The following is a 24,384-nucleotide window of genomic DNA, read 5'->3' as shown; positions in this document are numbered from 1 at the left end:
ATTTTTGCTCAGACACATTTTGTTCTCTCAGACCCAGAAAACCATGAGTCAGTAAAAACTTCTCAAGCTGCTCTAGCTTGCTGAGCAGGCTAAGAGGACATATTCCAATTACTCAATCATTCCAATCCACCTTCCAGTGACTTCTCCTCATCTCATTTTTCAGAAATTCCTAGGTCATAGATTCTCACTAACCTCCTTTTGCAAGTGAGCTGCAATGCAGGATATCATATTTTTAGTTACTTATGCTCTTTCTCACCAAATTTCTGGGTTAGTCTAATAATACACAATAAATAAATGATCAAGTTCCTACAAAATAAATTTAACATATTTTCCAACAAGCAGACAGGTAACCTATCATTTATTTAAGCAAAATTTTCTTGAGGGATTAAACATTTTTTTAAATTGTAAATGATCAATATAAAAAGCTGTCAAAATCCATCCAAGAACAAGTAATGACAGTCAAAATGCATTCACTTCAAAATGAAAATGCAAAGAAAAATAATAATCACAATAGCCAAAAGTAGTCTCTTTTTCTCAACAACATCAACGAGGGAAGATGGGAATAGCATAAACCTAGAAGAGGAAAAGGACAGCATTGTGTTCATCATCTATCTGCTCAATGGACTTGGACAGGTTCAAAAATATCTTCAAATAAGGCATTTTATTGTCCCATTCACTAACCCTTCCTGGGGGTCAATTTTAGCTTCTTATCTCACTTCTGATTTTAGTCCATGTCCTTTCTCATTTTCCCTCAGTTTCTCTGTATGCTTATTATTACATACCTCCTTCCTCCCCATCTAAGTGATCTTTTTCACTAGCTACAGCTCTCTTTTAAGCCCATAAACGCCTTGTACCTGAAGATCCCAAAAAGAAAGTTCCAGAACATTCAGGAATTTATTTAGGAAATATCTAATACTGTGCACACGCGAGCATGCACACATGTGCACGCGCGCACGCGCGCGCACACACACACACACACACACACACTCACATGCAGACAAACCCTGTCCTCACATATTTTATGATTTAGAGAAAACAAATGATATAAACAAAAATAATGACTTTTGGTAAACGTTCTGAAAGGGAGTACTCCAGTGTTTTATTAGCACTTTGATAGGTTTACCATAAACTATTCTGGATGGATAAGGAAATTTCAGTAGGAATAAGTCTTCTTGGTTCAAATATATCCTCAAAGCCACATCCACCCAGCAATTGGCAATTTTACAGATTCCCCAAGTTCCAAAGTGGCAGAGTTGGATGAGTTAGATCTGACTTGTCCTTCATTACCATATACATTCAGAGCCAGAGTCTGCCATTTTCTGCTATGAAAATCCTAGACAAATAATGTGGGAATGGTTCAAAGGAAGGATTATTTCCTTTTTGCCATTAAAAGTCTGAAATATTTAAGCTCAGTCTCTGTACACTAATTACATGAGAATATGTATAAGATTTTAAATATATCCCCTAGTACATTATATTTAACTGAATAGGGAATGGAATGCAAAGAAGCCCAGTTAACAGGCAGTTTTATTTTTTAATAAGCCAAATACTCCATTTTTTATTTTCTAAGCTGTAATTGACTCATTTAAAATATTGTTTAGCATTCAGTCAGTTTACCAACATATCAAGTCTTCTTGTTATCAAGTTTGGTTCCATTATAATGAGTCTATTCTTTTTAAAAATATATATTATTTTTTAGTTGCAGTTGGACACAATACCTTTATTTTATTTATTTTTATGTGGTGCTGATAATCAAACCCAGGGCCTTACACAAACTAGGTGAGTGCTCTACTGCTGAGCCACAACCCCAGCCCCAGTGAGTCTATTCTTAATGAAGTCATGATGGAACATTTTTTGATGATCCTCTTTTCCTAGAAACATGAATAATTTTATTTGATTGCCTATATATTTTCCCCCACGCTTTGACATCCAGTCACAATATTTTTGGAAAAAAAAAAAGTGAAGTTATACAACGAAAGAAAAAATGGTTCCACGTTTACTATCATCATTACAGTTTTATTTATCTATATCAAGTATGCTTAGGCATTAATTTCAGGTATTTCAGCTAGATCAGAAGCTTTTGCTAAACACTTTGACAATTTTTTTTTACTTCTTTATACTTTAAAATAAATATGTGGTTTTGGTACATATGCATCAAACTTGCCTTCCCTAAAATGAAATTGTCTTTGCCTCTCTATGGGAAAACCATGTTCTTTGAGCTCGCTATACCTACATTCCAAGACTGATTCTGCCATTTGCCAGCTATTAACCTTGGGTCAGTTACTTAACCTCTCTGAACTCTCTTCATCCATAATACAATGGTCATGCTTTCTCACCTTGGCACCATTAATATTGTATACCAGACAATTCTTTCTGGTAAGGATATGACCAGCACAATTAGAGTGGCCTGTATTCACACAGCACCAGTATAGCCCTTGGTTGTAAATACCAAAATTCTCTTTAGACATTGCCAAATATCTTCCGGGGGAAAAATCGTTGAAAACCAGTTGTATACAATTGTTGATTAGTCCTGGCAACCAATGTTTATACATTTAAACTTTGATGTGTGTTAAATGTAATTGTACATGTCAATAACCTGTCACATTTTGACATGACATGTACACAATAAATTTCCTTATATTGATAAACCTGAGTTTTCAATAATCATAACAATGTTATATAAATATAAAAAATGAGAAATTGAAGAGAATGAAAAACTCTCTTATTATCAGGGAAAGCTTTGGTCATCATTTAAAAAGGTAATCATTCAATGTTAATTTGATTAGAATTATAAACTTTTGAGTTATGACTGTTTGGGGAACAAGGAAAACCTAAATAACTTAAGGCATTCATCAATTCAGCAGTAATAATTTCAGTACTGGCTGACATTTTATCATTTAATTTCATAAAAAGGAAATCACTAAAACTTCAAACCAAATGCAAAACTTAATTAAAGGGTTCAGTATTGAGAGACATATTGGCAGGTTCAAAGCACTGTTCTGTCATTCATTCATCTAAGATTTTGGGGACATTTCTAACCATTTTTACCCTATTTCCTCATCTGCAAAATAGGAAATAGGAATAATAATACCAACTGATACTGTTTACAGGTATCCTATTATTTATCTGGAAACTCTAAAATTGAGCTCAGGAATTGAGTACCTAAGGTCTTAACAAGGATGGACAAGTAAATACTTGACCAGTGGCATTAATAAGAGCTATCATTTATTATGTATCTGTTATGAACCAAGCATTGGTCTAAGAGTATGGCTCCCCTAGTGTGTTAACAAAAAAAAATAATAATTAAGTAAATAATGTAATTTTTGCTTGTTTATCTGAAACACAATAATTGTCAAACATTAAAATTTCCCAGCATTTTGAGTATGTTTAAAATAACATAAAACCTTTTTAAAATACAATAAGCACCCAAATACTCTTTGCCAGTTAACATTTTGCCTATCTCTTTTATCTCATTTTGCCTACCTTTTCTTTCTCTCTCTCCCTCCCCACTCCTACCTAATTAAACATGCATCTCCAAAATTAAGAACATTCTCCCATGTAATCACTTTGCCTTTATCACACCTAAGAAAACAAAACAGTAACTAAATGATATCCTCTAATGTGCTGACCATGTTGGAATTTCCCCAATGGTCTCCAAATAACTTTGAAAGATGCCTTTTTAAAAAATAAAGGAACTTCCATATAGTTCTGCCCTTTTAGTAATTTATACAGAACTACAAAAACACATATCACTTTAGATACTATATATTCCACTTGAACAAAAATGCTCTAAAGAAAACTCATACAAAAAAGATGCTTGTTCCACTGCCATCTGATTACAATAGGAAGAGTCACCTGGAACACAGTAGAGACCGCAAGAAGAGATTGGTCTAGACATCAGAAAGACTTATGTTTTCAATAATGTCTCTTTCTTAATATCTAAAATTTCATACTAAAGTTTAATAGATATTCATATAAATATTAAATTCCTCCACTAATCTTAAGCAAAAATGATATGTATCTGTTAGTGGCTTATAAAAGAGTAGATAAGAAAAATCATTTTTTTCTATTTTTTATTATTATTAGAGCTTTATATCATTTTTTCTTTTAAATCAATCTTTTAGCCAACAAATATGTATATGTCTTTACTTATGTCTTAATGTGATAACATAAAATCAAAAGATTAGTATAAATAGATCAAATGTGAACCAAATATATGTATATATATATATAAATATATATGTATATATATACATATATATATACATATATATAAATATATATATATAAATATATATGTATATATGTATACATATATATATATATACATATATATATATATATATATATATATATATATATACACACATATATACATATATATATATATATTTGTGGCTCAGTGGTGGAGAGCTCACCTAGCACGCCTGAGGCACTGGGTTCAATTCTCAGCACCAAATAAATAAAGATATTGTGTCCACCTAAAACTAAAAAATAGACATATTTTTTTTAAAAAAGGATTAATTAAAACACATTTTCAAAAATTAAAACTTAGCCAAATTTCATTCACAACTTTACTTACAAATCGGTTTTCATTTACAGATTCATTTTTCTTTTCTTTTTTCTTTTGTGATACTGTTTATTGAACCCAGAAATACTCTTCCACTAACTTAAATCCCCAACCCTATTATTTATTTATTTATTTCTACAGGGTCTCACTAAGTGGCCAAGACTTGACTTGAATTTGGGATCCTCCTGCCTCAATCTCCCCAGTCACTGGGATTATAGGCATGTGGCACCATACACTGCCAGATCAATTTTTCTTCAGTGGCAAAGGAAAAGGGTCAAGCAACTAAAGGTGTAGCTCAGTGGTAGAGGTTCAATTAAAAAAAAAACAGTCTGAATACTTATTAGACTAGAAAGGAAAGACATCAAGAATTCAAAACAATTAGTTGGATGTAGTGGTACACACCTATAATTCCAATGACTGGGGAGACAAAGGTGGGAGAATCAGAAGTTTGAGAACAGCCTAGGTAACTTAGAGAGACCCAGGGTTCGATCCCCACAACTACAAAAATAATAATAATAATATACAATAACAAAATGATTAGGCTTCAACTGCTTACACAGCAAACAAAGCAAGTTAATTTAATTTTTAATGCAAGAGATTAATTCACTTATGGATCATTTGCAAATATTTAACTACCAGGGGGAGTTGGTACAGAAGCAGGTAACTCTGAAATGTTTTCACTTTCCTGTGAGTCAGTGAGCCTTGGAGAGGAGGGAGAGAAATTTAAATGATTCAAATGAAAAGAATGTACATGCTTTTATGTTCTTGGCAGCTTTCACACTTATTGGCACATGCCGAGGTGGCCCTCTGATTTTGCATAGATTGTAGCATATAAAACTCACCTTTTATCTAGGGTTTTCATCACAATTTTTGATAAAAATTAAACCTTTTATTAAATAAATAAATGCATTCTTCAAAATTTGTCTAAAACAACCAAAATATAAATGTTTGTTTCTCAGGTTGGCTTATAAAATAGTAGATAAGAAAAATCAGCTATATTTGAGATTGAATACATCTTTCCAAATCTTTAATAGATTGATCAAAAGCATTACAATGCTGACCCAGGAAGGAATTAGCAAAATTATTGCAGCCACTTATTTAAATGTTTTCTTTATGTATGTATACATATGTTTTCTTTTTGAATGAATGTGTATATATATGTACATTTACATATATGTGTGTGTATGTGAGTGTGTGTGTGTGTGTATATATATATATTTAAAAAACTATAGTGAGAAATAACAAATGAGAGAAAAAGAATAGGAAAAGGAAGAAATAAATAACTATAAGAACTTTGAATATATACCAGTCAGCTAACTAAACAAGAAATTCTTTATGGCACTTTAATATACAAGCTTAGTCTAATTTGATTTTTACTGTTATCATGTATATAAAATATAAAAAAGATTTGCTTCCCATGTTTTCTTTGTTTTTGTTTTGCTTTGATTTTGCTTTTGTTTTTTGTGGTACAGGGCCTGCACACAGAGCCTCCACAGAGCCTCAGGCATGCTAGGCCAGTGCTCTGCCACTGAACACCCCAACCCTGCTTCTCCTATTTTGAACACAGAATAGCTGGAGTAGATGTGTTGATCTGAATAATAAACTGAAGTCAGACTTCAAAGGACCTTGTAACCTGGGTTGCAAAGTTAAGGTAATATATTAAAGAGGAAAAAGCAAAGGTTATATCTGAGGGGCATTCCCCAAGGAAAATGAACAGGTCCTTGAAACTGATTAGATGTTGTGAATGAAGCAAAGGGTAGTAGGAAAAGGCCCAGGTGGATGGGCAGGAGGCCATTATCCAAGACTGAAAACATAATAGGTCAAGCAGATGTCCTCTGTGTGGGTAAACAATGGAAGAAAGGAAATAGTGATATAATGACTTCCGTTTTAGAAATGTTGAATTGGTAGGGCCTGTGGAACACTCAGAGGAAAACAGCTGTGAGCTGCTGGATACATGACTCTGAGTTTGCAACCATCACAATCACAAGAGTTTCCATTTATTGCCAGATTTCATGCTAAGCATTTTATACACTGTGGCAGAATTGCTAGCTCTTTGTACATATCTCCTCCTTCAACAAATAAAACCAGACGTCTGTGCTAATCTCTTCCTCTATACGAACAGAATCCCTGATAACTGGCTGAATCCATAGCGACCTGGAATAAAGAAAATTCTCCAACCTCCTTTGTGGCTAGGTGTCCCTATGCAACTAAGTTGTGACCAATAGGTAAGAATGAAAGTACAAGTTGCAGAATGTGTCTTCAAGAAAAACCTTTTCTTTATCCTACCTGGTGGCTAGAATTCAGACAGCACCTAGATGACTAGAATGGCACACACTTAGGAATGTAAGTCATACAGAGTAGAGCAACCAAATGAGACAGGGCTTAGATACCAGGAACTGTGTGACACCAAACCACCCCAAGACTCCTACTGAGAATCACTCATGATAGAAAAATAATTTGTCTTTTGTTTAGTCTGCTAATATTTGCACAATCAACCTTTTAAAACAAAGTAAATCACAACTATGATATATATGATATCTAGTCCTCATAACACTAATTGGTGAATACTATCATTTTCCCATTTTGAAAGTAAGAAATGAGACTATGAGGATCCAGGGTCATTCAAAGGGGAAACAAAGATGCTAGGATTTAGTCAAATCAATCTGATGGTAGAGACAAACTCAGTATAACAAAATTTTAGGAAACTTGAGTCAGATAGTCATCAGAGATGGCTCTTCCAAAGCAATCCTACACACATGAAAATCAGTCTTTTCTTTTTAAAAACATTTTATTAAAGTGTAATATAAGAGAAAAAAAACTGCAGTTTTATTTTTAAACAAGGAACATATTCAAGCAAAGCATTTTCCTGTTTCTAACCTAAATTATTCCTCATTTTTTTAGATGTTTGGTTTTCCTTATCTCCAAAGACCACCTAGACACAATCTTTTCTGTGTTTGTTTATTTCATGACCTTGAACATGCATTATTAAAGTACTCTAGCAACTTCTCTTTTTTGCAAGCTAATTGTAAACCTGGTCCCTACACTTTTCTTTATAGCCTTAGTTTTCCAACTGTTGAATTATCCCCAAAACTGTAAATCTTGGAACATGTTTTAATTCCTCTCAATTTTTTGCCTAAATACTATTCACGGTTGCAAATTTAGCAGCAATATGGCTTGAGAAAGAGTTTTTCATATCACTTCCTTTATACTAAGCCGAGGTTCGTGCCCACCCACCATAACCCAGTAGAATTAAATACTTAGTGAATTAAGAGTTTCTTTCTGTTTTTCAAGGACAAGGAGAATTTTGCTGAAAATCCACATGAATAACTTGAAAACAAAGGCTTTGCCAACTACAATCTGCTCTTTCTGTTTTCAGAATTTATGTTTGGCTTGCCATGATCTGCTAAAGCCCATCTGTGGACAGCAGGGCATGGGAAAGGGTGTAGAAATTTTCTTTCTGGGACAGGCCCAGGAGAACAGCAGATAGGGAGGACTATACCAACCTAGAAGCTGAATTCAGGGAGGAACAATGGCCTTGGACTGCCATGAATAGGAATAAGCTCAGGAAATCCAGCTTGCTATTACACACTTCCAGGAAAATTTGAGGGTCCAAAATGGTTAGATTTAACAATATTCCTGCTGTTGTAAAATCTCAAGGTGATTTAGGAGAAGTTCATGTATTTCTAGACATGGTGATAATAAGTTCCAGGAACAGGAAATACCTTTTGGTAGAAAGGAATATTGAAAGGTAAGAATCATTCTTTTAAAACTTTTAGTAGGAAGAAAAATTAGGAGGGAATTGAAATTCATCAGCATTGCAGACTAATTACAGGGAATAAATAACCAAGGGGGGAAATAAATAATAAATAATGCAAAGCTCTGGAGACACTATCATAAGAAACCATGTTTTGTTTATTTTTTTGATAGTGGCAGGAAGGCGAAATTTAGATTCAGAAGTCTTCTGCCTCACACAAAGAATTAATTTGTCTAATAAATAGGCACTTCTGCCTATAAATCAAAAAAAGACTGCCAACCCAATGGAAAGGTACTTGAACAGAGGTTTAACAAAAGAAGGAAAACAAATAGTTATTCTCTACGTGGCATACAGTCCCACCCCACTCATAACAATAACTGAAAATTAAAACTGCAATAAGACACGTTTTTTCACCATATTAGATTGGCAAATATCAAAAATATAATAAAATGTCTTTGGCAAAGTGTGTAGCAATAGGCCATTTCATAATTGCTAGTGAGAGTGCAAATTGATGCAACTTCTTAAGAGGATAATTTGGCAATGTCTTTCAAAATTACAAATGTACAAAACCCTTTCACCTAATATCATCACTTTTTGAAATTCACCCTCCTTACATGTTCCCACATGTGTGAAATGACTTGCATTCAAAGTTTTTATAGCGTAGCATTTTCTTACCATGACAAAGATTTGAAACAATACAAGTGTCCATCACTGAGGGCCTGGTTAAAATAACAATCATTCACTCACACTATCTACCTGGTTGAAAATTATGAAAATGAGACCTTTAAGTATCCATCTTGAATAATTTCTATACAACGTTAAAAGTGGAAAAGAAGGTGCAGAATAAATTGTACATATTAGCATTGGCCTAAAAATGGTAGAAGGGGCTTCTATTTTCACTTGTGTATAGAATATTATATAAAAGTACATTGTATAGAATTTCTGAATGGACAACCAAGGAACTAATACTATACTAATAATATTGTCCCAGAAGGAAAAAATGGGTAGATAGGAGACAGATATCAAAGTGAGGTTTGCAACAAATGAGATAATTAATACAAAAGCACTTTGTAAAGCATTATAAAAGCAAAAAAAATTGCATCTACACTTAACAGTATTGACTGATCCTGGATCACTACTGTAACTGGCATGCTGATGTTTTTGTTGAAACTCAATGCTAAAGGCTGAAAATTTAAGAATGGTATACAAATTCTAACTTTAATTATTTGCCAGTTGTTTATTCTAGCTCCTATACTCTTAACCAGAAATAGGAATTGATTTGTTGTCACAGAATATTAAAAAATGACCATGTGTAACTCACATAATGCATTTCATGTAATAAGAAAATTTGTGGTCTCAAAGAACTTTCTTATGAGGTTTTGCTTGCAAGGAAAAGAACTTTTATGAAGTAAACAGTTCTTCCAATAATGAGATATATATGTATAATTGAAAATTTACATACATCAAGTTAGCCCCCCCAAAATAAATATGCCATGTACATTCTCCAGTAGGGATGCCAAGTAGGATTCATTCATCAACTCCTTTTAACTCCTTTAGTGTCTGTTGAATTCTTTTTTTGTTGAATAGTATTCTGAGGTAGGTCTGCACTTACCGAGAAGGAGCACTGGAGCACTGGAGCACTACTGTACGTGTGAGAAGGAGCATTAGAGCGATTCTGTCTCCTGTATGTGTGAGCATGAGGAATGGCAAGAGGGCCAGTCTCTGTGTATACATGCTCTTTGTGTTTCCACGTTTCCTTTTCCTTCAATCTTTCTGCCCTTCCTCACACTATTTTTCTACAAAAGTATTTCCCAGAAAGAGGGTTGCATGATAAGGATTTATGCAGCTTGGTACTGAGAAATAAAGAGGTGTTCCCTCCCTAGAACTCCCTAAGAGGAAGAAAGGATGAAGAAGTGGAAGAGGAACGTGCTTGGAGCCCAGTTAGATAACTTCAGCACTGGTTATTAAAATAAAATGTGGAAGGGCAGGAAACATACAAGTGAGCTAGCTCATGTCAATATCACCAGACTGTACTGACATATAATCTCATCGAGGAAGTCCAAGAATTTGTTCAAACAAGAGCTCATTTAATTCAACATCAGCTTCCACAGAAGTTGCATGTTATCCTCTTTGTGCAAGTTTCTTGCTAATGGCTATAAGAGATGCCAACAGTAACAGTACTTGGAACTCACCCTGTGAGTTTTCAAAACAACTAAACATGAGGTGTTTTGATAAATTCAGATTAGTGATAAAAGTAGCATGTGATAAACTGTTAAAGGTGGCACACTGACAACTGGGCAAGTATAGTCAGGCCTAGCTTTATGAAGGGTGTATCAATATCAATAGGTTTTAGAGAATGGATAGGATTTGCCTAAGCTCCAGGAGAGGTCCAAGGAGTTATGGAAGTAGGAGGAATAAGGTTGGAAAAATGTCATTATTTGATCTTGACAATTAAGCTAAGGCTGTTGGGCATTCTGTTACAAATCACAAATATCCTTTGAATATTTTTGACTAGGGTAATGAAATCTACAAAGTAGCAATCTAGGGAGGTTATACTGACAGCAGTGTCCAAGACAGACTGGAGGAGGGTCAATACACTTGTGCTGGGTATGTCAATTTGAGTATTCCTGGAATTGTCCTGGATGAGGCAATAAAGGTCTTAATGAGAACTATAGCACTGGAAATAGAGAGAAGAAAATAGATTATAAAAAGAGAAACTAGGGAGTAAGAATAGGCATGACATAATAGCTACTAATTATGAAAGAGATTTAAGGAGTCAAGGTTCTTATATTAGGAGAAAAGAAACTCTTTCTCCCAACTGGAATTATGTCCCCTCATGTGAGTACGAATACATGTAGTGCTTAGTGCTTTTAAATCTGTATTAGTATTTTTCAAGTTTTGTGGTCACTATTTAGTTATTCATCTCCTTTTATAGACTGTGAGATGCTGAGGAGTAGAGTTCATGCTCTGGCTGTGTTACAACTGGTAAAGAAATTGTTGAATGTATACAAAATGAAAGGAAGGGAGGAGAAAGGAAAGAAAAGGAAATATCTGTTTCAGAGGGAGATATATTTAATGGAATTTTTTACATGGGCAGATGGAAGTCACAGTATATCATTCAAAAAATACATTTATATTTTTATTTAGCCATACTCATTTTGTCAAAGATTATCTTTATTACTGTTCACTCAGTGCAACCCATGGTATTGTCCACCCCTCAAACACACATTCTCAGTATCAAGTTTCTGCTATAAAATTACCTCTCAAGATTCTCTGGTCCCATCTTAGAGGGAAATATTTATTCTAAAAAGGTGTTCAAAGGTTTTAGCAAGTCTTCTGGAGGGGTATTTAGCTACAATAAACAAAGGTTTAAAATGTGAATAACTTTTATCTTCCAATTGAACTTTAAGGAATGAATTTTTTAAAATAGGGCTTATGAAAAAGACTCTTAAAGGAATGCTTTTCACAGAAGTTCTTAACAGCAAAGTTCTCTGAGGATTGGCTAAGCAAATTACAGAATACTGATATGAAGGAATTCTTCCTAATTCTTACAAATGATGCCTTAACAGATGATCAAACGGAAAGATGCTCTTTAATCATCAGTGACAAGCACAAATTACAAATTTTAAAATGGATATATGATGTAATCCCCTCTGCGTCAGACTATAATATTATCAAAAAGTAATATGCTAAAATATTAACAGTGATTATCCATGAGTTGTGTTATTATCATGATATGTACTTGTTTTATTTATTTCCAATTTCTTCAGTAAGAAACTGTCTTTTGTAATAATCTATAGTTTGAAGAACATAGACTTTATCATAGTCACTTTTGTATATCCCCAGCACAGACAAAACATTGCACTGAAATGTTCAATAAATATGGAATGAAATTATATTAAACATGATTATATTAAAATTATAAATTAAATCAAATTTATTTATGATGTAAATATAATAAATTATTGATAGGGAGCTTTGTGATAACCAAAACTGAAGTTAGCAATGCATCACCAGCATGACCAATCTCTGAAGAAATGTAATCGTACAGGTCAGTTAATAACTATAGCTAAAGGAACAAAACTACCTTGTCACTAGGTAGCCAGAGGCAGAGTCTGAAATTTAGCAAAGGAAGGTGCTATGGTTTAGATCTGGAATGGCCCCCATTTCCAGATTGGGGCTTTTGAGAGTGATTGAATCATGAGGGCTCTAACCTCATTGATAAATTAATCCATTGATGACTGAATGGACCACTGGAAGTGAGACCTAGTTGGAACGGGTAGATCACTCAGAGCTTGCCCTGGAGGGTTTATCTTCTTCCCAACCCCTCCTCACACTCTGCTTCCCCACTGCCATGAGCTGAGAGCTTTCCTCCATGATATTCGGGCTTACCTCAGGCCCATGGCAATGGAACTAGCTAACCAAGGACTGAATCCTTTGAAAATATGAGGCAAAATAAATCTTTTCTCCTCTAAGTTGTTCTTGTCAGGTATTATGATCACAGTAATGAGAAATTGACTGACACAGAAGGTAACATGTACACTGACTCATAAGAGCTTCACCCTCACCTGTGGGTCTAAGAAATCCAGGCTAAGAGCCAACAAGACTGACTCAGCCTTCCTTAACCAGCCTTCAGGAATTTAAGTGAAAATAACTTCTCAGATCCTTCCTATGGTCTGAATGTGTCCCCACAAAAATTCCTACATTGGAATCCTAATCTCCAAGGTAACAGTATTGGAAGGTGGGGCATCTGGGAAGTGATTAGGTCATGAAGGTGGATCCCTCTTGATTGGAATTAGTACCCTTACAAAAGAGACCCCAGAAAAATCCCTCATCCTTCCCATCATCTAAGGACACAGCTAGAAGACTGCTGAAACAGGAGACATTTTTTTTTTTGCTGCACACTTTGAGTTCACCAGAACTTTGACTATGGACTTTCAAGCCTTCAAAAACACAATAAATTTCTGATGTTCATAATCCACCTAGTTCATGGCACTTTGTTATAGTAGGCTGATTAGACTAAGATACCCCTGGTCAGTGAGCTCATTCAAACAGACAAGGTGGGTACTTGCAATCCTTCATTTAGCAAAAGACATCTTCTAAGAGAGACAGTGCAGTATGGAGGAAGGAGCTTTGGGATTCTAAATGAGAAACAACCCTGCCACTGGCAGCATGTGTGAATTTTGGTAAGTCATATTTTTTGTTTTTACTTGTTAGTTATGAATTCCAAAAAATAACCCTGTCATCAAACGATCAAGAATAAAATGAGGTGATAACTGGAAAAAAATTAAGTGCAATAACTATTAAACTATAAAATATCTTAATTTTACTCCTGGTAACTAATTGAAAATTTTACCACCAAGTCAGCCTCCAGATTCATGCCACTCTGTAGTGCAAAGGGAAAGAGCTTGCATTGCAAAATATTTCCACCTGAGGCAGTAAGAAAATTCCACTCATCCTACTGACTTCCTACCTGCTCACTACCTACCTCTACAACAGAAGAGACCAGGGTAAAGTGAGCAAGCACCTAGCAAGTGTTCTGTCCTGCTTTGCATATTAGGAAAGTGGTTGTTGGGTTCTTGTTTATGAGGAAAGGACCTGGCAATCCTTGTATTCTGGCATCAAATCTGATCCTTGCAGTGCTTCACACCTACTGGGCTCTATCAAAACTTCTCATCTTGCTTCTAATAATTAAAAAATAACACTTAACAACTCAGCCTAAACTGTGATCTCTGTGAGGACAAGATCCACTTTGTTGGTGTTCAGCTTTGTAATTTCAGTTTATGGCAGAATGCCTAAAATGCAATGGGGGCTCCATAAATGTATGAGATAAAATAGCACTGGGGCTGAAAGAAAGGAATGACAGATATTTGATGTATTAGGTATGTGGATTATTTAATTGAAAGGAAATTAAAGGGTCTTAAAAGCAGGCCCCAAATCAAGGTCCCTCTAAGTTTGTATTGCTTCTGTCCACTCAAGTGGAAAGAAGAGACTCTCTCTGGACTTTCATTATCTGCTTGAAGGCCAGAATGCAACAGGGAAAACACTGCTTTCCATATCAAGTGTCATCATCTAGCTCAGAAAGGAAGAATGAGGCATGCAGCCACACCTGCATGGACTTTCATTGCAAGATGATGTTTATTCCCTGGGCTTATTCAAATTCCAAAGAGAATGTTTATACAAACTTATTTTTCCATATTTAGGACAATTCATTCATGCCTCATAATCATCTATAGCCCCTCAAGACTGTCTACATTCCCATTCTTCCTCTCTCTTATAGAAGAAGGACTATATGCACTTTTAAACCATGTTAAACTGGTGGGTAATTATACCCTGCGACTGCCTCCTTGCACATAAAAATTTGTCTGCCCTTTCTCCTATTGAATCTGTCTTTGATAGTTTATTCCAATGAAACTTCAAAGAATGAATGGTAAATTGCCCCTACAACAGATCCAGACACTCATGAAACTTGATTTCCATTTCATAAATTGTATTCTTTACCTACCTTAATCTGCCCGTCATTGCATCACATTGCTGTGTGAAGCTTGGAAAATTGGATAGATTTTCTCCCAAAGTCTTCAGATAAGCAATTATGTTTAGTGACTTTTATTTTTTCTATACCAAAATGTTAAAATATACTATCCCTTAATTGGGGGGAAATTCACCAGGTACAAATAAATAGTTAAATAGATTAACACATACATCTATTTGTTAAGTCATTGTACTAAACCAAGTCAAACTTTTACAAGTCCGAGAGCCATGAACAGGGGTGTTCAGAACTGGAACAGAGGGTGTGGTTTCGCTTAACTTCTGGATCTAGTAACATGTCCTAATAGTTGACAGAAATACATGCTATATTTCATACTATTTTCCTGTTATCTAACCTTCAACCTCTTCTTTCTCACATTGGTACCAGACTACAACCCTTCCACATACCCACATTCGTACAAATAAACAGCTTGTTACAGTCTGGACCTGTTGAAGGCTTGGCCTCCAATTGATTAAACTACTGGGAGGTGGTAGAAACTTTAGAGGGAGAGTTGAAGAAAGCTGGCCACTGGGGTATGTCTTTGAAGGGTATATTGGGACCCCAACACTTTCTTCTCTTTCTGTCTGCTTCCTGGCTAGCATGAGGTAAGCAGCTTTGCTCCACTACACACTTCCTACCTTAATGTTCTGCCTCGCCACAGGCCCAAAACGATGCGATTAACTGTGGAAGGAAACTCGTGAAACCGTGAACAAAAGTAAATCTTCCCTTTAAGTTGATATCTCAGGTCCAGGCAACATAAAGTTGTCTAAAACATAACCATTTTCTAATGTACAAAGAAGTAGAAGAAGAGATAGGATAAAATACATAACATTGTGAAGAGGAAAAAACTACAAAATGATGATGTAGGTTGATGGTTAAAATAAAATGCATGATAACAAAAGGTAGAAAGTAACTGCAGAAGGGCTAAGGGTTGTTAAATAAATATCCCTTAGAAGAAGAAGAAACAGAATGATCTCATTTTTTTATCAAATCTGTAGCCATGACATATTCAAAGTGGTTTCAATATGATATGAAGAGTGGCACAAATGAGCTTTAGTGCCAAGTGTCTACGCTTCATGGCTTTGCTTTAGATTACTAACTTAGAGGGGGGAAAAAATGCCTGTCTGATTTGTTCCTTATGAAACTCTGTCACAAAGCCAGTGATCTTGTTTAAGACACAAAGAGTTAAAAAGATCATTGTTTAACTAAACTGCTTCCAAAGCGCAGCGTCCTGGCATTTGACCTGGTTATTTTGAAACTCTTTATAAAAATAAATAAAAATAAAAATACAGCTATAAAGGAAATCTATATTTGTAAAGTTGTCCAGATCCCTACACCAAAAAACAACGGGGGGGGGGGGGATAGTCTTCACTCTATTTAAGGTACTTATCCTGGCAGTCTTGACTTAACCTTGACCTGTGTTTCTCTTTCTTTCAGCAAAAGGAAGCATGTTTGGTCTGGACCACTGAGAGACTCTAAAATCACCAAAAAAAGCCAATTATGATCTGAAAAACTAGATTCGTTGTTATTTTGTCTTTTAACAGGCCTGAATGATATGATAAGAGAAATTGCATAAGGTAGTAGCCACCTTAGCAGTGGATATAAAAACCTTACCATAAGGATTGTTAAAACAAAACTCCTAAGACAGAGTTCTCTGAAATCAAAGTGTTTATGGAGCAGATATAGATGCTAGCCAGAGAAGGACCAGGTCCTGGGACAAGCTCCTCAACTACCAACAGGCAATATGTCAGCTGGACCCAGGAGCCAAGAATATTTTGATAGTGAAAATTTGGGGAAGGAAAGCACCAACTGTTCGCACTGAATCTGCATTGGCTATATATAAGTAGGGCAGGGTAAGACTAGATGGGAAATGTTTTAGGACAGGACAGCAGTCCATAAGGAGAAGTACTTGTTGCTTCTGGATGGGTTGGGGTGAGTAGTCCAGGCAGTTTATACATAAACAGGAAGCAGTGGTGCATGGGGGTCAGTCAGTAGTTTTAAATCAAGGTTTTAACATATATTCAAGAATGTGGAACAGCAATAACCATTCACTTCAACCACTGTCAGTTTCCTGCCAGTTACTGAAAAACCCAAAGCCAAGTGCCATTACAATACAAGCTCACTCTTATTATCCCAAAGTGCTCTCCCATACCACAAACTAGCCCTGAATTCAAAAGCCGGTAATATTGTGGAGCTCAATGCAAAAAGTGCACAGCTGGGCCCAAGAGGAACTTACAAATCTTGGGAGTTCCATAAGAAAAACAAGGGATTCAAAGGGGTCAGAGGTACCTTTCTTGCATTCTCCAAGGGGTCTTGGAAGTTACTGAATACTCCTTCAGTTCCTTCTTCGGTTCACAAGAACTGTTAAAAGACAAAATTACAATAAATCTAGTTTTTGCAGATCTTAGTTGGCTTTAATTGCAATTCTAGAATTGGGAAGCAGTCCAGACCAAAAATAGTTCAGAATGCTGTCCTACCACATGGGCGGCTTATATTTATAGCCATAGACAAGGAAGTGACATAGAGAAAATGGAAATGAGGTACAGAGACAGCATTATTGGTTATAGTTCATGTCTGTTTTATTTGAACATGGCTTGAACAGGCCTGTTATTGGCTGAGATTCAGCTACTCATTACAAAAGTAGGTTACAGTGTATTTACACATCATGTTAGGTTACACTTAGCTATGTACTGGGACATGTTAGGCTAAATTTGAAATATGTACAAACCCAACTTTAGGCCAAACTTAACTCAGTTCAGAAATTGTCTTATTTTGGATAACCTCACAATTTTGGCCTAACTTTGTATTTCAGGGTTTTCTTTCAATTTTGAGAGGTTGTCCAAAACTTGTAGAGCATGTAGCTCTCTCCTTTAACATCATTAATGGACTTATTTGGTCTCAGCTCTCAACAGGCAGTAGTATATCTGTAGGTTTTATAAGATGGCAACAAGAGAACAGGACAGTAGTGGCAAAAATATCAACACCAGGTTATTTCAGGTTACTTATTTTTTAAGGATTAAAACATAAGAGACTTCTTGGTGCTGACTCAGGCGATCTGGAAAAAGTGGTGTTTTAGGTTCTGTCTTCTTCCTTAAAATTTCAGTTTGATTATGTGCCACTTAGCATGAATGACTTCATTTTGCTTTGGTCTGACCTTCTGGAGCCTAGTACAGGAGCTCAGTCCAAAACAATGGCTATCCATAAACATGTTTAACAATTTCCTCCCTTTGGGAGAAGGTCTCAGCTAGGTGAGAGATTGCCCAAATCTTAAGGCATTCATGTTACTCTCAGTTACCATCATTTGGGTTTCTGGTCTCAACATATTATTCATAGGTTATGGTGTGTCCTCATGATCATGCATCTCTTTGAGTTTATTTTCTTTCAGCCAAAGAAAGAATATCTGACATTCAACAGATGGCTGAATGCATATATTTAAGACTTTTTGAGGGAATAGTGCACCAAGGAGACACTACTATGACTCTGATCAAAATAATGACAAATTTGGAGAATGCTTATCCAGTATCCTCAAGAACCAAATCAACTAAAATTGAATAGAACAAAGAATGAGCCAGATGAGGAGTCTACATCTCAACCATGTAGCTGGTTATTTTGCAGCTGAGTCTCTACAAAGCCCATTGCATTTATCCCTGTGCAACAAGAAGCAGTAGCAACTACTCAGTCATCTCCCAGTTCAGTGAGTAGGTCTTCTAAATTAAAACAGGAAGTAACAATTTGCAAGTTGTCCACAGATGCTACTGAATTCTAACTACAGCATTATTGTGCAAGTGAACAGGACAGGCATAAGCTAAAAAGAAAGAGATGGAAGAGTCTCAAAATGACAGGGAGTCTTGGTACCAGGGTCTTGTGGAAATCTGCTCACATCATGAAGTCAGCAACATCTCATGCTGGTTTATATTTTGAATGTCTTTGATGTTGATCTAAATAACAATCAGAGATAAGATTCTCTAAATATTAATTGAGTATACTGAGAATGAAATAACATTTTAATGGCAATATGCATACCATGATAAATTATGAGTTTATTCAAAGAGATTCAAGCAAGAAGAAGTTTTTAAAGGCATCAACAAAGAGGAATTCACAAGATATTTTGAAACAATAATCCTTGGCCACCAGGATTAATAACGAGGGTGGCACTAAACTGAGGATGAACAAATAGTTCTGGGCAGATGCCTTTGAAAGTATTTGTTGTGTAAGGTTGCAGCGGCCTTTTTGCAAAAGAGTCTTTTGTGAAAGTTACTTTCAGACAACCATATGTGAGAACCTTCCTTCATAATTACCAGTTCTTCTTCTTCTCCTCCTCCTCCTCCTCCTCCTCCTCCTCCTCCTCCTCCTCCTCCTTCTTCTTCTTTGTTAAATTGACACAAACAACTCCATTTTGAAGCTTTCACATTGGGCGTCAGGCATTTCGGTGAACTCTTGTGTGGCCTACACATAAGGCATGAAACATGTTCCTTGAAATTCACACCAGCTTGTCCAGCTTTGTCTTACAGGAGTTTAAGATCAGAGCAGTTCTCACTCAGTTGGAGAGTTGAAGATGACTTTATATTAGAGAAAACTAGAATAATTCAAGATCAGTCCAGCTTGTGGGTATCATAAAAACTCGAAAACAATGAACAGGTCTACAATCTAATAAAAAAGAAAGAGTTTCCTTAAATTTAGAAAACAAAACATTAAAATAGCCAATAATGCTTCAAATAAAAAAGCTATGAAAAGGGCCAGGGGTATAGCTCAGTAGAAATAGAGCACTTCCCTAGCATGTGCAAAACCTGGGTTCTTGATCCATAGCACTGCAAATAATTAAATACCTATAATTCTTCATTAGTTCCTTCAGCTTTATATAATTCATTCTTGTTCTTCATTTGTTTTGAAAATTTCTTATCCAGTTCAAAGATATGGGAAACCTGTTAGAGTTCTTTTTATCCTTTTCATGAGCCTTCTTAAACACGAAATTTCATGATTATAGTCGCTTTCAAGAAATGTCCAGAAAAGCATCTGAATAAAGCAATTTAACTGTGGAGAAAAAGACTTAGAATAGCCATGATTAGAGAGCTGATGATATTTATTTCCATGGCATATATAACAATCTAATAATTGGAATCATGACTGATAATATTATACCAAGATACAGCAGATTTCTAGGAATCACGTACAATTTTAGATCACATATTAACAACATATCTACACAAACATAATATGAAAAGAAGTTTAAATATCATTTCTTATTGGACAATGCTTTTCATGTAATTTAACAAATAAAATAAAAAGTCTTTTTTGGACTTTCAGGAGCCCCCTGGAAATCCCAAAGTAAAAGTTCAAAAAGACTTAATTTTAGAATTTGATTTTGGGAAGTTTGTAAAACATATCAAAAGATTAAAAATACTTGATTAAAATAGGTTCACAGACCATTATGAAATAAAACCAAAGATTACAAAGGCAAACCCAGGAAAGTCACAAAGCTATAGAAAAACCTTAACTTTTTTAAGACTCAAGTTTTCTTAAATAATCAAAGAGTAAACAAAAAAAAAAAAAAAACATGAAACACAGATAAAATACACTTCATAGAACATAGAATCTTTTGCTTCCTAGGCTTGCCACCTAAGTAAAAACAAAACAAAACAAAACAAAAAACAAAACTGACCAATGGTCTAAGAAAATTCTTCTGTTTCACTAAAGGGACCAAACTCTGGTTTTACATGAGTGTAATTCTAATATCATCACTCAATTTTTATGAAAATACTTATAATTTTCTTCTAATCAGAGCCAACTTGATCACACATAAAATTTCTTTCACAGGATTCTTTCTCTACAAACCACTCAGGACATTCCATAACCTTTAGCCATTTGCCTTTCTTTTCTTTTCTCTAACATTGAAACGACCAGCCTACTTTAAGATTTTCCCTCAAACAAAACACATCATATTCCATAAGCTCCCTTATAAAACAGGCCTTCCTTTCTTACAGGCACAGTTGTTTTTCCTAATTCTAACTTTAGTTCCCATATAGTAGTTACCATTTTAATTCCTAGCAATTGTGCACCCAGTATTCTGTAGGCTAACATAACTTCTAGATATGTGTTTTCTCAAATTACAAAATTTTTCATGTTTATGAACAAATCCAGGTACAATCAGCTTCTCAATACCATCCAAAAACAAAAAAGTACATAAACTTTAAATTTATAATTAATTATCAATGTTTTAGTATTTTATTTAGAAAGGACTTGGGTATCTAATTATCACAAAAAAGTTTTTTGAAACTATGAAAGGTTCATTTATAAATGCCCATGTCACTTACATTTGCCTATTTTGCCCATTTTTAACAATTATGTTTGAATTACTTATGAAAAGCAAAGCCGGCCATCATTTTAAGCTTTTGTTTGTTTACTTTTGAAAAGGCAAAACCAAACTAACAACTCTATCAGCTTACTCTGTTCTACAGAAGGCTTCTGAGATGTCAGACACAGTTACCTTCTCTAAAGTCCCTCCTGGTCCCCCTGGGTCTCAGCACCCACAGGTTGCCCAGGACTGCTGTGAATACTGGGGCCTGTGTGGGTCCTTGATTTAAATACTAGGTGAGGGGCCCAGGAAAGAGGACAGAGGAGAGTGTGAAAATAAAAGAAGAATTATAATGAAATCAACATTCAAGAGCTTTTCAAAATGGAGTCCTAAGGCTGGGGGTGTAGCCCTGTGGTATAGTGCTAATCAAGCACTGGGTTTGTTCCCTGCATCCAGGGGAAAACATTCTAAATGAAGTCCAGAGGGTATGAGGAAGAGGGACTTATGCATTTGTGATTGGATGAGACTTGGCTACTTGTTATAAGAGTAGTTTACAATATGCCTACACATCTGAGCAGGTTACAGTTTACCTATGTATGGAAAAACCTTTAGGAGGCAGCTGCAAGTCAATCTTAATTCATCACATATTACCCTACTGAACTTGCCTAAGCTTTCTTTTGGGGGGGGCATTGGGGGCACAGGGCCAAGGATTGAACTCAGGGACCACTGAGCCAATCCCCAGCCCTATTTTTTATTTCATTGAGAGACAGGGTCTCACTGAGTTGCTTAGCGCCTCACTGTTGCTGAGGCTGGCTTTGAACTCATGATCCTCCCGCCTCAGTGTCTCCAGAGCTGCTGGGATTGCAGGCATATGCCACCACAACCAGCTCTAAGCTTTCTTCTTAATGCTGTGTTTCTTCTGTACTTTTTTGGTTCCTCCTATATGCAATGAAAGGTATCAAGCCTGCTATACATCTAAAAGATTACAACACTGAATTTGCAGCCACTAGGTAATAATTCACTAAAGATTATCACAATCCTCCAAAGGAACAGACCTTTCCAACTCTTAAATCTTTTCCTGTTCACACTGGCTCCAGGAGTTGTACCAGTGTATAGCCACAATGGCCAGTCCACTAAAGTCAGTGTTGGTTCCACATGGATTGTTACATCTCTACATTCAAGTTACAGCTTCTTGGGCCCTGATAGCAAGGAAGAAGCCTGAATCTTTCACAGAAGAATAATACTTTAAAGTATGTTTTGAATGGTTGTCCCCAAACCTAAAGAATCTCAAATTGATGCTATTTCCTGTTTCTTCATTTACATTCCTTTCACCCTCATGTTCATCAAGTTTGTTTTTTTTTAAAGTTCCTGGGTTTATAAATATATTACTGCAAACTTTATGGCTTGTAGCAGCAATGATCAACACAAAAATACATTCAAAGCTGGGCATGTGTCATGCACCTATAATCCCAGCAACCCAAAAGCTAAGGCAAGAAGAACTCAAGTTTAAGGCCAGCCTGGGCAACCTAGCAAGTCTTAAAATAAAAAATAAAAAGAGATGGGGATATAGTTCAGTGGTAGAGTACTTATCTAGCATGTATGTGGCTCTGAGTTTGATCTCCAATACCATATGAAATTAAAAAGAAAGAAAAAAAGAAAAGAAATCATAGATCCAGAAACATGGTTGGCATAATTGCTGTGTACTATATTGTTGGATGTGATTTGTCCTCCAAAGGTTCATGTGCTGGAAGCTTGATCCTTTATGGGAATAGTAAGAGATCACGGAACCTTTAAGAGATGAGCCCACTGGGGGTACTGCCCTTGAGAAAAAAAAAATCAAATGTAATGTAAAAAAATAAAAATATACAAATAGAATCTCCAAGTTTTCTTAAACCAAACTATTTTTCTACACTCCCTGGGATGAATTCTAGATCTGATTATAGCATAAGACCTTTCAAGATTTCCTTATATTATTAAGAAAAGCTAGAATAAACAGAAGACTTGCGCCAGTGAAGTTTTATTTATTACTTCAAAATAATTCAAGTTTAATCTAGCATATATTGACTATATATTGCTATATTTAGAATAAAGTGCTTTTCCTTGTCTGAATAGCAACTATGGAGAAAGAGCACATTTGTTTTTAATGTATAAAGTTGGACCAGGATGGATTTTATTGAATAAAATAGTAAGTCAAAAGAATCATTTAATTTTATATATACTACTGGCTGATTATTAACATTAATCATAAGTAAGTTTTTACACAGGTATAATAGATTATTTTCATATCAATTCAATTAATTATACACCTCTCAAGGAGACAGTGAATCTTATTACATTATTATTATCATAGTAGTTGCTCAAACATTGGGTAACTGGCCCTGTTTTTGTTTGCAGCAGCTTGATGAGCCTACTATATGACACTTCTGTCCCTGGAGTGACAACGACAACTTCCACCCACTGACTTTTTACAGTTACAAAGAGTCAGCAAAATAAACAATGTTAACAAAGCTGAAAAACAAATATCTTACCCTTATACAAATGTTGATTATTATCATAATTTTTCTTTGCACCAAAGCTAATTTCTGTCATACCTAATTCACAAATAACTGCCATGGATTATAGCATGAGGGGTTGAAATAATTAAGAGGAGATACTGGGGTGGAGGTTGTCTTAGAAATGATCTCCAAACAAAAAGAAATGGTGGAGAGGATGTGGAGAAAAAAGAACTTATACATTGTTGGTGGAATTGTGAGTGAGTACAACCACTATGGAAATCAGTATGGAAGTTCCTCAAAAGACCAGGCATGGAATCACTATATGAGCCAGCTACAGCACCCTTCTGTATTTATCCTAAAGAATTAGCATAATATAGTGATACATGCATACCCATGTTTATAGTAGTGGAATTCACAATAGTCAAGCAATGGAACAAGTCTGTGGTATACATATACCCAATGGAGTTTTATTCAGCCATAAAGAAAAATGAAATTATGTCACTTGCAGGAATGTGGATGGAACTTGAGAAAATAAGCCAAAGTCAGAAGTCAAGGGTCAAAGTTTTCTCTCATACGTGGAAGCTAGAGAGGAAAAGGGAGAAAAAAAAAAGGTAAGGGGGTATGTTATGAAAACCAAAGGGAGATCAGTAGAGGAGAGGGAAGGGACCAGGGGTAAGCAGGAAGGGAGGAAGGGAGGAAGGGGAAAGTGCCAAAGAGTGATACTGGCCAAATTATATTGTTATA

The 24,384-nt window shown here is 35.5% G+C and overlaps 1 long non-coding RNA gene across 1 annotated transcript in view; it reads right to left on the bottom strand.

Moving 5' to 3' along the window:
* Positions 1 to 17,304, bottom strand: part of LOC125611377 — a 34,601-nt gene extending 17,297 nt beyond the window's left edge. Inside the window, exon 1 of the long non-coding RNA XR_007341555.1 lies at positions 17,143 to 17,304. This is a non-coding gene — a long non-coding RNA (uncharacterized LOC125611377). The remainder of the gene's footprint in view (positions 1 to 17,142) is intronic.
* Positions 17,305 to 24,384: the final 7,080 nt, after the last annotated feature.

The sequence above is a fragment of the Marmota marmota genome, unplaced genomic scaffold (assembly GCF_001458135.2).
Source record: "Marmota marmota marmota unplaced genomic scaffold, marMar, whole genome shotgun sequence".
NCBI classification, from domain to species: domain Eukaryota; kingdom Metazoa; phylum Chordata; class Mammalia; order Rodentia; family Sciuridae; genus Marmota; species Marmota marmota.
This window is presented reverse-complemented; position numbering and strand designations above follow the sequence as displayed.